Source organism: Natrix helvetica (genome assembly GCF_964273705.1).
Source record: "Natrix helvetica genome assembly, chromosome: 8".
Classification (NCBI taxonomy): Eukaryota; Metazoa; Chordata; class Lepidosauria; order Squamata; family Natricidae; genus Natrix; species Natrix helvetica.
Window position 1 is genome coordinate 10434563 of NC_138559.1, and position 14504 is coordinate 10449066.

Genomic DNA, 14504 nt, shown 5'->3' on the forward strand with positions numbered 1-14504 from the left:
TAAAATCAGCAAAATTCTCCACAAGCACAATATCAGGACAGCCTTCACCACTGACCAAAAAATAGCCAACATCTTAAGAAACCCCAAAGACAAAATCCAGCTAGAAAACCAAGGAGTCTACGAAATACCATGCAAAATCTGCCCAGCAATATACATAGGACAAACAAACAGGAGAATAAATGCACGCATCACAGAACACAAAAATGCAGTAAGAAAAAAAGAAAAAACTTCTTCCCTTTTCCAGCACCTTAAAGCTACAGGACACGAAATCAACTTTGAAGGAGCCAGGTTAATCTCCAAAAGAGAACACCTCCACAAGAGAATAACCATGGAAGCCATCGAAATAGAGAAACACCCCCACAGCATGAACAAACGTGATGATACCTCCCGCCTACCAAACATCTGGAAACCAGCCCTAGCCAACAAACGAACACCACCCACCACCCAAGCCGTTAAAATACAAAACAACAATGCACACACAACCTGCACCAATCAGCACCAATCAGCACCAATCTACCAATCGTGATACAACCACACAACCAATCATTCCACTTACTGAAACAAAGCCACCACCCCATCCCCTCCCACCAAGACTTACAGAAAGACGGCAGCTCCGTTCCCATTTTAAGCCCACAGCTTGAAGATGGCAGGTGTGATCCTGCTGAAACGTTGCAAAGACAATCTCAACCTTACACGGGAAAAGACCCGAATACAACAAAACCAGCATACCTACACCCGTGAAAATCTACGAAAACAAATTATATATATAATTCATAACATATTCTTCTCTTCTTTACTTCCCCTTCCTCTCTCCTTCTCCTCTCTCCCCTGTCCACTCCTTCTTTCTCTCCTCCTCTTCCCCCCTTGCCCTCTCTCCTATCCCTCTCCTTCTCTTACTTCTCTACTTCCAACTCTCCATCTCATTTCCTTGGTGTATTTCAGCTTCTGCGCAAGCTCCATTTTATGTGGATGGTATTTATAATTCTTTTTCAATATACACATTTAATTTTAACATATATTGTCCTCCTTCCTTTTTTTAAAAAAAATGGAACAAAAATTATACATATATAGCCATTATGCTTTTAACCCCCCCACCCCAGCCTAATATTGGCCGAGATGTAGACCTGGTTACAATTCCCAGCTATTCTCATCATTATCTTTATATAATTATACATCCTTACATGCCCCCAATTTGTGATTCTGTCTTTAAATCTGAATAGTTTCCCATTGTAAGTATATTTCATCTTCCCTCTCCAATTTTTTTTCCATATCGTGGATTAGATTGCCCGTAATTGTCTATAAATAGCAATCCTTACTGTTCAATGTTCGTTACAATTCCCTTAATCTACTATATAGAATAACAAGTGGTACACATCTCACTTTGTAAAAGTGAATCACAAGCCTCTGTTTTACAATCTCCCCATATCAGTTTCATAATTTTCCAAACTCTTCTTAAAAACCTCCAGCGATGGGGCACCCAAAGCTTCTAAAGGCAAGGCCTTCCACAGATTAATTGTTCTCGTTGTCAGGAAATTTCTCTCCTTTATAAGTTTCCATCCATTGCTTCTCATCTTGCCCTCAGGTGCTTTGGCGAATAGGTTGATGCCAGGGGTTAAATTCAGCAGGTTCTAGAGAACTGGTAATGGAAATTTGGAATAGTTTGGAGAACTGGCAAATCCCACCTCTGGCTGGCCCCAGAGTGGGGTGGGAATGGAGATTTTTCAGTATCCTTCCCCTGCCACGCCCACCGAGCCACGCCCACAGAACAGGTAGTTAAAAAAAATGAATTTCACCACTGGTTGATGCCCTTTTCTTTGTGGCAACCTCGTCACCCCGAGGCCTTCTCTTCATTAGACTAGACACATTCAGTTCTGCAACTATCCATTATATATGTTTCAGCCTCCAGTCCCCTAATCATTTTTGCTGCTCTTCTCTGAATTCTTTCTAGAGTCTTAACATATTACAGATTAACAGAGTTGGAGGGGACCTTTTAGATCATCTAGTCCAACACCCCCCCCCCCCAAGCAGGAGACCCTATACCATTTCTGACAAATGGCAGTCCAGTCTCCTCTTGAAAGCCTCCAGTGATGAAGCTCCCACAACCCCTGAAGACAAGCTGTTTCATTGGTTGATTGTTCTCACTATCAGAAAATTTCTCTTTATTTCCAGGTTGAATCTCTCCTTGATCAGTTTCCATTCTCTGGCCTTCGGGTGCTTTGGAAAATAGCTTGATCCCCTCCTCTCTGTGGCAGCCCCTCAAATATTGTAAGACTGCTATCCTGTCTGCCGTGGTCCTTTTCTTTACTAGACTAGCCATGCCCAGTTCCTGCAACCGTTCATCGCATGTATTAGCCACCATCTTTTTTACATTGTGGTGACCAAAACTGGATGCAATTTCCCAATATTCCATATGCTCCAGTTTGTCTCCATTCTTCTTACGAAGTGGTGCCCACAACTGGACATAATCATGTTGCTTGCCAGGGGGCATCTGGAGGACACGGCAGCATTGAAAGCAACCTTGTCCTAGTGCAACTAGATAAGTTGATTATGTCATTGGCGATTAAGCTGTCCTAAAAGAAAAAAAAAGTTACATAGAACTGAAGTACATTTTTCTCCCAGTGCAATTTTGTATATATTTTACATGGCTCTTGGGTTCTTATCAGAAGCTAATGCTTTGGGTAGGCTGATAGCATTGTTGAGGATTTGTAACACTTTTTGTTCTTGTCATGCTTAAAACTTTTGTTCTGAGAGACAAAAACCAAGCAGTTTTCGCATATCAGCAGAGTCCTGGGCTTAAAAAAAAGAATGGTTGCAGGAATTGAGTATGTCTAGTTTAATGAAAAGAAGGACTAGGGATGACATGATAGCAGTCTTCCAATATCTCAGGGGCCGCCACAAAGAAGAGGGAGTCAAGCTATTCTCCAAAGCACATGAAGGCAGGAGAAGAAGCAATGGGTGGAAACTAATCAAGGAGAGAAGCAGCCTAGAACTAAGAAGAAATTTCCTGACAGTTAGAACAATTAATCAGTGGAACAACTTGCCTCTAACACTGGAAGTTTTAAAGAAGAGATTGGATAACCATTTATTTGAAATGGTATAGGATTTCCTGCCTAAGCAGGGGGTTTGACTAGAAGACCTTCAAGGTCCCTTCCGATTCTGTTATTCTGTTGTGCTATCTGTTCATTACCAAGAACCCTAAGATATACTGATGGGACAAGATGTAAAGTGAAAATTGCTCCTATTTGAATCCTCAATCCAGCTCAACAAAACAGCTTTGAAAATGGATATAGATAGTAACAATAACGTATTAAATTTCCTGACTTGATCATGAGTTTCCTAGCTCCATGTTACTATGAGGCAAAGACATCACATGTTCACTATATATCAAACATTTCTGGGCTCTCTTGATTCAGTTTTAGTATATGAATTAAGTTACAAATAGCTTCAATGTATTGTCCTTCATATATGTGGACAAATAGTTTAACCGCTACATTTTTAAATTTCATTCTTTTAAAAAAATGAGCAGCTAAGAGTCAGAAATGTCATCAGTTTGTAAAGTGATATACCTTTACTATAGGTAAAGGAAAAGATTCCCCTCGCACACATGTGCTAGTCATTCCCAAGTCTAGGGGGCGGTGCTCATCTCCGTTTCAAAGCCCAAGAGCCAGCGCTGTCCGAAGACGTCTCTGTGGTCATGTGGCCGGCATGACTAAATGTCAAAGACTTACGGAACGCTGTTATCTTCCCACCAAAGGTGGTTCCTATTTTTCTTTTCTTTTTTTAGTAATTTTTATTGAATGTTTTAATATTTAAAAACAGTAAAAAAAGACACAACAAGGAAAAAAACCACAATAAAACAAAACAAAACATGGAACATACATAACAATATAGAGTAATTTTACAGCTTTCAATATCGACTTTCGATTCTTCTCTTTCTTTTAGTTCTATTGTCATTTTGTCCATTTCTGCACACTCAAGTATTTTCCTGGTGGTTCCTATTTTTCTACTTGCATTTTTATGTGCTTTTGAACTGCTAGGTTGGCAGAAGCTGGGACAAGTAGTGGGAGCTCACTCCGTTACGCTAGGGATTCAAACTACTGAACTGCTGACCTTTCTGATCAACAAGCACAGCATCTTAGCCACTGAGCCGCCCCGTCTTTTATAGAACTGCTACCATTGCCAATATTATGGTGGAGTGCTGCAATATGGTCCATCTCATGGTAAGGTTGGTGGGCAGCCCTTGGACCGGGACCTGGTCTTGAAGCTAAGGAGCTCTATTAGCCCATTGACATCCTTCGCTCACCCCACCCCATAGTTTCTTCTGCTGTAAGTGTTCTTTAGGTAAAAGCACAAGCTTTTCCTTGGCACAGTAGTTTAGTTTCCTTGCCAGGTTTGCGGTTGAATGCATGCAAATGTTTGTCCAGTGCTAGCCAAAATCAGACCTTTTTCTTCTCCTGCAGCTTGACATAATTTGGCAGGAGCAACTGTCAACGTTGTGTCAACCTCTTGATGGAGTTGTTAGCAATGGAGCATGGGGCCCTTTGACAGATGTTCAATGATGCCTCAAATTTTCTAATGGTGCACCAAGATGACCGTAAAATGCCAGAAAACACTTCTGGGCCTTTGCGGTTAGATGCTTTTCTTTGTTCTAATTCATCAAGAGGAAGTGAATATTTGCATATTCCCTGCCATGAGTTTAATGGAGTAATGGACATCTTGGGGTTATTTGCTTATTAAAACATCACACTCCTTTTTCTTCACATTTCCTCTCTTCACAATCTCATTCAGCTTGGCTACCTCCTTGATGTTTAAAATATGACTTCCTTTTTCCTCACTTGTTTGATCAGTCCATTTGTATCTTGTTATAATTTCTGCAGCAATATACCGTGTTTCCCCAAAATAATATACCAAGTTGACCCCTGAAATAAGCCCCTGCCCTTATTTTCGGGAAGGTCTTATTATTTTTGAGGTGCAGGAGGTGGCGAGCACGGCCACCTCATGGCTGCTGCTGTGTTGCAATATTTTCAGGGAGGGCTTATTTTTAGGGGGAGGGCTTATTTTAGCGCATGTGCTCAAAAGCCCGATTGCCCTTATTTTCGGGGAGGTTTATTATTTTTGAGGTGCAGGAGGCAGCAAGCGTGGTCACCTCATGGCTGCTGCTGTGTTGCAATATTTTTGGGGAGAGCTTAGAGCTTTGTATCTCTTTCGACATCTGAAGTTGTAAAAGAGAAGGAGGAGGAGGAAGAGGAGAAGCAAAAGCAGAAGCAGAAGCAGAAGAAGAAGCAGAAGAAGCAGAAGAAGCAGAAGCAGAAGAAGAAGCAGAAGAAGAAGAAGAAGAAGTAGAAGAAGCAGAAGCAGAAGAAGAAGAAGAAGAAGCAGAAGAAGAAGAAGAAGAAGAAGAAGAAGAAGAAGAAGAAGAAGAAGCAGAAGCAGAAGAAGAAGCAGAAGAAGAAGAAGAAGAAGAAGAAGAAGAAGCAGAAGCAGAAGAAGAAGCAGAAGAAGAAGAAGAAGCAGAAGAAGAAGCAGAAGAAGAAGCAGAAGAAGAAGCAGCAGCAGCAGAAGAAGAAGAAGAAGAAGAAGAAGAAGAAGAAGAAGAAGAAGAAGAAGAAGAAGAAGAAGTAGCAGAAGCAGGAGAAGGAGAAGGAGAAACAGAAGAAGCAGAAACAGAAGAAGCAGAAACAGAAGAAGCAGAAGCAGAAGCAGAAGCAGAAGCAGAAGAAGAAGAAGAAGAAGAAGAAGAAGAAGAAGAAGAAGAAGAAGAAGAAGAAGAAGAAGAAGAAGAAGAAGAAGAAGAAGAAGAAGAAGAAGAAGAAGCAGCAGCAGCAGCAGCGGCAAGAGAGGACAATATTAGATCCCACAGGTTCTAATATTAAGCACTCACCATACTATACAGTATATTATAAGGTTGACACCATACTATGTCAAAATACTATCCATCTATCTTTGAAGTTGCCATAAAGCAGAGCAAGCATAACCTTTGCTGGCCACATTGCTACTTCCTATCCTGCTTAGTGCTTACTATGAACAATTGAGGGAACTAGGGGTGCCTAGTCTAATAAAGAGAAAGCTCTTTGGGGGAATTCTGGTACTTGAAGTCCATGGGTCTTAAAATTGCCAAGGTCAAACATCCTTGGTCTAGCCACTCTATGTTTCTGATGAAGAGACCAGCAGTGCATGGAAACTGATACGTTTTAATTGGAAAAGTTGCTTCCAAACTTGTCCTGAGTCTTTGCCATCATAGATCAATACAGCTCTCTTTCTACAATGTTAGGCAAATATTCTTTTCTTTTTAGAGATAAAGTGATTGAAGTGGACAAATACAGAGAAACTGGGAAAGGAAACCATCTTATTTCCTGGATAGGCAGAAAATGCAAAAATAAAGGCAAGCCCTCCCCAATGCTCCCCTAAACCAGCAGTCACCAAATGTTGGTCTGTGGATCACTGATCATCAGTGAGAAAATTTTGATGGTCCACAGAAAAAATTATTTGCATTTTTATATTGCACTAAATCAGGGGTGCTCAAACTGGGTTGGATACGTGCAATGAACGCTTGTGTTGCTGCAGAGAGTCTCCCCCTTCGGGGTCTATTTGTGCAGATGGGAGGGGGGAGAAATTCTGACATGGGGTCTGCTTCAGCCTCCTGCTTTGGGGCTTTGGCCGAAGGCTGGAGGGAAGTGCTGCTGGTGGCAAACAGCCAGAGGGCCTCATTCCAGTGGGACTGCATCATGACCTGGAACTGGCTGATCCTCTCAGCCCCCTGAGCCTTCAGGCGCCAGTGCCTGACCTTGCACTCCTGCAGGTCTTCCCTCTGCTTGGAAAGCCTGTGCTCATAGTCCTCAGTGAGTGCTTCTGCTGAGCCTCCTTCTCGGTCATACCCAATTTGAACTGAGCTTTTTTTTTGCCAACTCCTTCTCATGGTGGCTGCTTAGCTCTAGCAATTGCTTCCTGTTGGGGCCATAAAGAACCCAGGGATGGGGCAGGTGAAGAATGGCTGGCAGGGGAGGGGCAAGTAGAGGCCGGCGAGGCATCCCTTGACGTGAGTGACTTCAGGTTGGCCATGCCCACCCAGTTACATGACCAGCTAGCCGGTCATTGGACAGATCGTATTAGTGGTCCATGGGATTTAAAATTATGAATTTAGTGGTCCCTGAGGTTTGAAAGGTTGATGACCCCTGACCTAAATCATTGCTGTTTATATCCTTTACCTGACGACTTAGTGTCAATGGGGGGGTATAGCAGAATTGATTCCATAGAAGGTTTTGACATATGATACTGGAATGGGAAAAAAAATTGTTACTTTTATTCAATTTTGCTTCTCATCCAAGAAGCTTCTTCAAAGGGGAAGAAGCTTCTTGGATAAGAAGTGAAATCTCTCCAAGCAAAACAAAGAATGTCCAATTGCCTTTTGAAAAAGCACTGATTATGGAACAATCCAGATAAAGGCTATATTGAGTATCTGAGAGGGAAAACTGGTAGTGTTGGGCCAGTGATGGGATTCAGCCAGTTCGCACCTATTCGTGAGAACCAGTTGTTAACTTTCTAAGCAGTTCGGAGAACTGGTTGTTTGAAGAAATCTCCTTTTGTTTTTCTCCACTTTACAGGGCTAATCCTGTAAGGAAGGCAGGAAGGAAACATTATGGTGTTATTTCTAGCCTAATCTTTATTGCCCTGCTTACAGAAACTGCCTCTCTGGTTAACCCTTATTACACTGTAGCAGCTAAGGTGAAGCACCCATTGACTTGAGTGATGTTGGGTTGGCCACGCCCACCCAGTCACACGACCACCGAGTCACACATATCCAGCTGGTCATTAGGACAGCTAATGTTAAATTATTTGAATCTCACCACTGTGTTGGGCCATGAGAAGTGCGAATGAGAACAAGATGTGTAGTTGCATGGAGGCCCCAAGAATTCATCTCATGCAATTTTTGATTCAGTTTCAAATCCCTGGAAATAATCAGTTCAGAAGTTTAGGAAGTCTCCGGTCTAAGAATGTGTAGTTATAGATGTAAATCCAGTCCATTTTGCATCAGGGCAGTAGTTGCATTTGTATTCCAATATACGGCTATGCAAGCATGGCTTGATTTTAAATTTCTCAGATGTAATTTTTTTTTAAAAAATGATTACAGTCGCATGAATGCTATTTTTAAAATACTTTGTTGTGGGATTGTCCAAGGTATCTTTCCTTAATCTGCTACTTCCTAGCTATGCTGGATTAGGAACCCCAGATTTTCAAGACAGGGCAGATAAACTGAAGGCGGCCGATCATTTGAGGGTAATATTTTGTGTGATAAATGGCATCTATGAGCCAAGGAACTCTCTCCTTCTGATTCTCCTTAAATGAACAATGCCAGAAGTCAATGAATAAGAACAACAGTAGAAGGAAGGAACAGACCACGATAGAATGACATTTTCCTTTAAAATGTAAGAGTCCATTTGCTCTTGCTTTCAAGATTGAACATTCTCAACAAGCACAGTGAGTTACCCTACCCAAGAATAAACAAACAAGACCAAAATGGTTGGGCTGTTAGTGTGCTATCTATCAGCAAAAGTAATTGAGAGCTAACCACTTACCGTATTTTTCGCCCTATAAGACGCTCCGGAATATAAGACGCACCCAATTTTAAAGGAGGAAAATCTAGAAAAAAAAGATTTTTGGGCTCAATTGCCACTCAATTTTGGGCTCAATTGTGGTCATAAGTTTTCTTTCTTTGTTTGTTTCTTTCATCTCTCTCTCCCACTTTCTTTTTTTTCTTTTCTTTTTTCCGTTCTTTCTACCTTTCTTTCTCTTTCTCTCTCTTTCTGTTTCTCTGTGTGTCTGTGTGTCTGTCTCTCTCTCTGTGTGTAGCTCTTTGTCTCTCTCTCCCTCCCCCCTCTCTGTCTCTCTCTGTCATTTTTTCTGTGTGTCTGTCTGTCTGTCTGTCTCTGTATCTCTGTCTCTCTCTCTCCTCCCTCCTCCATCTGTCACTCTGTATGTGTGTGTCTGTCTGTCTCTCACTCTCCCTCCCTCCCTCTCTCTCTCTGTGTTTCTCTCTCCTCCCTTCCTCTCTGTCTGTCACTCTGTGTGTACGTGTGTGTCTGTCTGTCTGTCTGTCACTCACTCAATCACTCACTCTGTGAGTGTGTGTCTCTCTCTCTCTGTGTGTGTGTCTCTGTCTGTCTGTCCCTCTCTCCATCCCAACTGGAGAACAACCTTTTCTGTCCCCTTACCAGCCCATCCGGGAACGCGAGGGGGATCCCTCCCCCCCCACAGATGGGCCAGAGTGAGGTGGGGAATCCTCCCTTTTCCCCTCTTAGAGATCTTTTGGGAAGTGAAAGAGCTGAGAGGGGGGAAAAGCCTCCCATTGAAAACAGCGCTGAGTGGGGTGGGGAATCCTTGCTTTCCTCCTCTCAGGGATCTTTTGGGAAGGAAAAAGTGAGGTGGGGAATCCTCCCATTGAAAACAGCGCTGAGTGGGGTGGGGAATCCTTGCTTTCCTCCTCTCAGGGATCTTTTGGGAAGGAAAAAGTGAGGTGGGGAATCCTCCCATCGAAAACAGCACTGAGTGTTGTGGGGAATCCTCCAGTTCCTCCTCTCAGCGATATTTTGCTAAGGGAGGCTTCTCAAAATGGGAGGCCCCCATCTCTTTGCACCCTTCAATCCGTCTCTCTCTCCCTCTGACGTCCCCCAATGGCTCAGCATGAAAAACTGGGAAAGAGGAAAAGGAGGAGGAAGGAAAGGGGGGAGAGAAACGGGGGGAGGGGGAGGAAGAGAGAGAATCTCTCCCTTAAAGATCGCCTGCTTAAGGATCCTGCTTAAAAAGAAGCCTCGCTGCCTTTTTCTCTCTGATAGCTGCCTGCTTAAAAAGAAGGACCAGGCTTCTTTTTAAGCAGACGATCTTTAAGCAGGTGATCTTTAAGGGAGAGATTCTCTCTCTTCCTCCCCCCCCTTTCTCTCCCCCCTTTCCTTCCTCCTCCTTTTCCTCTTTCCCAGTTTTTCACGCTGAGCCATTGGGGGACGTCAGAGGGAGAGAGAGACGGATTGAAGGGTGCAAAGAGATGGGGGCCTCCCATTTTGAGAAGCCTCCCTTAGCAAAATATCACTGAGAGGAGGAACTGGAGGATTCCCCACAACACTCAGTGCTGTTTTCAATGGGAGGATTCCCCACCTCACTTTTTCCTTCCCAAAAGATCCCTGAGAGGAGGCAAGCAAGGATTCCCCACCCCACTCAGCGCTGTTTTCAATGGGAGGATTCCCCACCTCACTTTTTCCTTCCCAAAAGATCCCTGAGAGGAGGAAAGCAAGGATTCCCCACCCCACTCAGCGCTGTTTTCAATGGGAGGATTCCCCACCTCACTTTTTCCTTCCCAAAAGATCCCTGAGAGGAGGAAAGCAAGGATTCCCCACCCCACTCAGCGCTGTTTTCAATGGGAGGATTCCCCACCTCACTTTTTCCTTCCCAAAAGATCCCTGAGAGGAGGAAAGCAAGGATTCCCCACCCCACTCAACGCTGTTTTCAATGGGAGGATTCCCCACCTCACTTTTTCCTTCCCAAAAGATCCCTGAGAGGAGGAAAGCAAGGATTCCCCACCCCACTCAGCGCTGTTTTCAATGGGAGGATTCCCCACCTCACTTTTTCCTTCCCAAAAGATCCCTGAGAGGAGGAAAGCAAGGATTCCCCACCCCACTCAACGCTGTTTTCAATGGGAGGATTCCCCACATCACTTTTTCCTTCCCAAAAGATCCCTGAGAGGAGGAAAGCAAGGATTCCCCACCCCACTCAGCGCTGTTTTCAATGGGAGGATTCCCCACCTCACTTTTTCCTTCCCAAAAGATCCCTGAGAGGAGGAAAGCAAGGATTCCCCACCCCACTCAGCGCTGTTTTCAATGGGAGGATTCCCCACCTCACTTTTTCCTTCCCAAAAGATCCCTGAGAGGAGGAAAGCAAGGATTCCCCACCCCACTCAGCGCTGTTTTCAATGGGAGGATTCCCCACCTCACTTTTTCCTTCCCAAAAGATCCCTGAGAGGAGGAAAGCAAGGATTCCCCACCCCACTCAGTGCTGTTTTCAATGGGAGGATTCCCCACCTCACTTTTTCCTTCCCAAAAGATCCCTGAGAGGAGGAAAGCAAGGATTCCCCACCCCACTCAGCGCTGTTTTCAATGGGAGGATTCCCCACCTCACTTTTTCCTTCCCAAAAGATCCCTGAGAGGAGGAAAGCAAGGATTCCCCACCCCACTCAGTGCTGTTTTCAATGGGAGGATTCCCCACCTCACTTTTTCCTTCCCAAAAGATCCCTGAGAGGAGGAAAGCAAGGATTCCCCACCCCACTCAGCGCTGTTTTCAATGGGAGGATTCCCCACCTCACTTTTTCCTTCCCAAAAGATCCCTGAGAGGAGGAAAGCAAGGATTCCCCACCCCACTCAGCGCTGTTTTCAATGGGAGGATTCCCATTCGGCTGCACAAGCGCTGCCTTCTTCTCTCTGAAAGCTGCCTGCTTAAAAAGAAGGACGAGCCCCGATGCAAAAAAACGCTAAGGACTTGCGAGTGAGTGACAGGGGCGGGACTTCCAGGTTCATTGCCCAACCAGCAGAAACCCACCACTGCCCAGGTGGCTACATTCGGCCTATAAGACGCAACCAGATTTTCACCCTCTTTTTTGGAGTAAAAAAGTGCGTCTTATAGGGCGAAAAATACGGTATTTGCAAATACATTTGCAAATGTGGTTGAGTGTCTTTCTCAAGAAATAGAAGTTTTGTATGCTTTGTAATTTGGTTGGAATACATATTGTAAACTAATAAAATCAGATTGCTCCCTGCTTGTCTGTATAGTGCAGCTTTCTTCAATCAAGAGCGCTTTCAGTTGTGCTTGAATAGAATAGAATAGAATTATTTATTGGCCAAGTGTGATTGGACACACAAGGAATTTGCCTTTGGTGCATAAGCTCTCAGTGGACATAAAAAGACAAGACACATTCAACCTCTTGTCATAAGGTACAACACCTAAAGATATTCATAGGGTACAAATAAGCAATTAGGAAACAATCAATATCAATATCAATTGTAAGGATACAAGCAACAGTTACAGTCCTGCAGTCATAAGTGGAAGGAGATGGGTGATAGGAACAATGAGAAGACTAATAGTAATAGTAATGCAGCCTTAGTGAATGGTTTGACAGTGGGGAGGGAATTATTTGTTTAGCAGAGTGATGCTGTTTGGGAAAAAACTGTCCTTGTGTCTAGTTGTCTTGGTGTGTAGTGCTCTATAGCATCATTTTGAGGATAGGAGTTGAAAAAATGTATGTCCAGGATGTGAGGGGTCTGTAGATATTTTCATAGCCCTCTCTTCGACTCATGCAGGATACAGGTCCTCAATGGAAGGCAGTAATTGTTTTTTCTGCAGTTCTAATCATTCTCTGAAGTCCGTGTCTATCTTGTTGGATTCCAGAACCAAACCAGACAGTTATAGAGGTGCAGATGACAGACTCAATAATTCCTCCGTAGTAATAAATGTAATAAATTCCATCATATACACCTTGCTAAACCAAGAGTAGCTGTCGTTACTGGTCTGATGCAGCTACCTACAGTCTTAAAAGTATTGGCCTTGTAATCCAAGAGAATTGGCCATAACTGCGGTGGGAGATGCCATATGGCTGAGGCAAATCTTTAGCTGGATATGCTCAAATTGCCCAAATCATTTCTCCTTGCATTTAAAATAACTTCTTGTTTAATAAAAGATAGCCGGGAAAGTAATCTTTGGTTCTGTTTTGCAGGCTCACATTTTAGAAAGTGGATAAGGAGCAAGCTGGGCTTTGAAACATTGTTCTCAACATTTGTTGGTGACCTTCTGCTCTTTGGTAGTGAAGGGCTGAGGCTGGATACCAAGATCTCCTGCCTCTGAATAGCAAAATAAAAGAAGGGGGTGGGTGGGTGGGGGAAACATTATCTGAAGATTAGGTGTGCAACATTCTGGATTGTTAGAAAATAGGCAATTGTAACTGTTCATAAGCTCAGTTCACACAAAGATTCTTCTCTAAGAGTCCTGGGACGTATGCCAAGCACATGTCCTGTTCCAAATATGTAGGACTTTTACTGTTTGAAATTGTTTTGTAAGAGTTTCCCATGGTGTCCTCCCATTATGTCGCTCCAAGACAGTTTCACATAACTGGAAATACTCATTGTAAGAATCCGTGTGCTGGGTGAAATGAAAAGTTTACTGAACTCAAGGTTCTCTTTCTAACCCTAGGTAATCAACAAACCCACAATCAAAAAGGCTCACGTACTTTGGAAGCAAGTAACAGTCTTTCGTATTTCCAAATCAAGCTAGAAAAGCTTCTCTTTAAAATCCTGGAAAAAATGACTAAGCTAGTCAGACTCTGTTGTATCATAATGCAGCATACTAGATTGATTGAAGATTGTAGCTGCAAACGCACAACACACCAAGTTTGGATACTGCTAATCTTGATTAATTTGTTTATCTGTGATGGGTGTTTGCATCTGTCTTAGCTTGTGCACACTTACCCTGTTTGACTAGCTGACAGCCCAGTGTGTTGTGTTAACCCAGAAAATGGGTGGATGGGTTTATGTATTGTAGTTGTAAGATTTATATGACTATTTTATACAATAATCCTATGTGGCCGACAGCAAAATCAAACAATAATATAAACACGCTTTGTGAAGCAAACCATGTTAAGCAAATTTGGCAAACGTGGGTTGTAGAAAGCCATTTTGGTCCATGTTCTTGAAGTCTCTATCTTATTGATCCCAGATGGAATCTCATTCTCGGGGTTCAACTCAATTTCATTAGAGATTCTGGTACTTATGTTAGGTGGCAACTCCCATCATTGCGTGCATTTTAGCTGCAACGGGAGTTTGTGCATCCATTTATAGTTGTTGAGGCACCGATGGTTAAACTACACAAATCTCTAAGTGAATAGAAACCAGCACAATCTTTACAGCGGGGAAAGTAAAGAACATAGAAGCATAGGGCTAGAAGGGACCTTGGAGGTCTTCCAGTCCAACCACCTGCTCAAGGCAGGAGACCTTATACTATCCTGGTCAAATGGTTGTCTAGTCCAGGGGTCACCAACCTTTCGGACCTCAAAGACCACTAAGTTCATAACTTTAAACCCTGTGGATGACTAATATGATCTGCCTAATGACCAGCTGGGTGGGCGTGGCTAAGTGGTCATGTGACTGGGTGGATGTGGCTAACTCAATGTCACTCACATTGAGGGGCGCCTCTACGGCCTCTACTCGCTCCTCCCCTCCCAGCCACTCCTTGCCTCCCCCCCCAGTCTCCTTAGAGCCCCAACAGGAAGCAGTTGTTGGAGCTAAGCAGCCACCATGAGAAAGAGTTGGCAAAACAGTTCAGTTCAAATTGGATCTGACCGAGAAGGAGGCTCAGCAGAAGCACCTCACTGAGAACTAGGAGCATAGGCTTTCCAAACAGAGGGAAGACCTGCGGGAGTGCAAGGCCAGGTACCGGCACCTAGAGGCTCAGCAGACTGAGATGGTCAGCCAGTT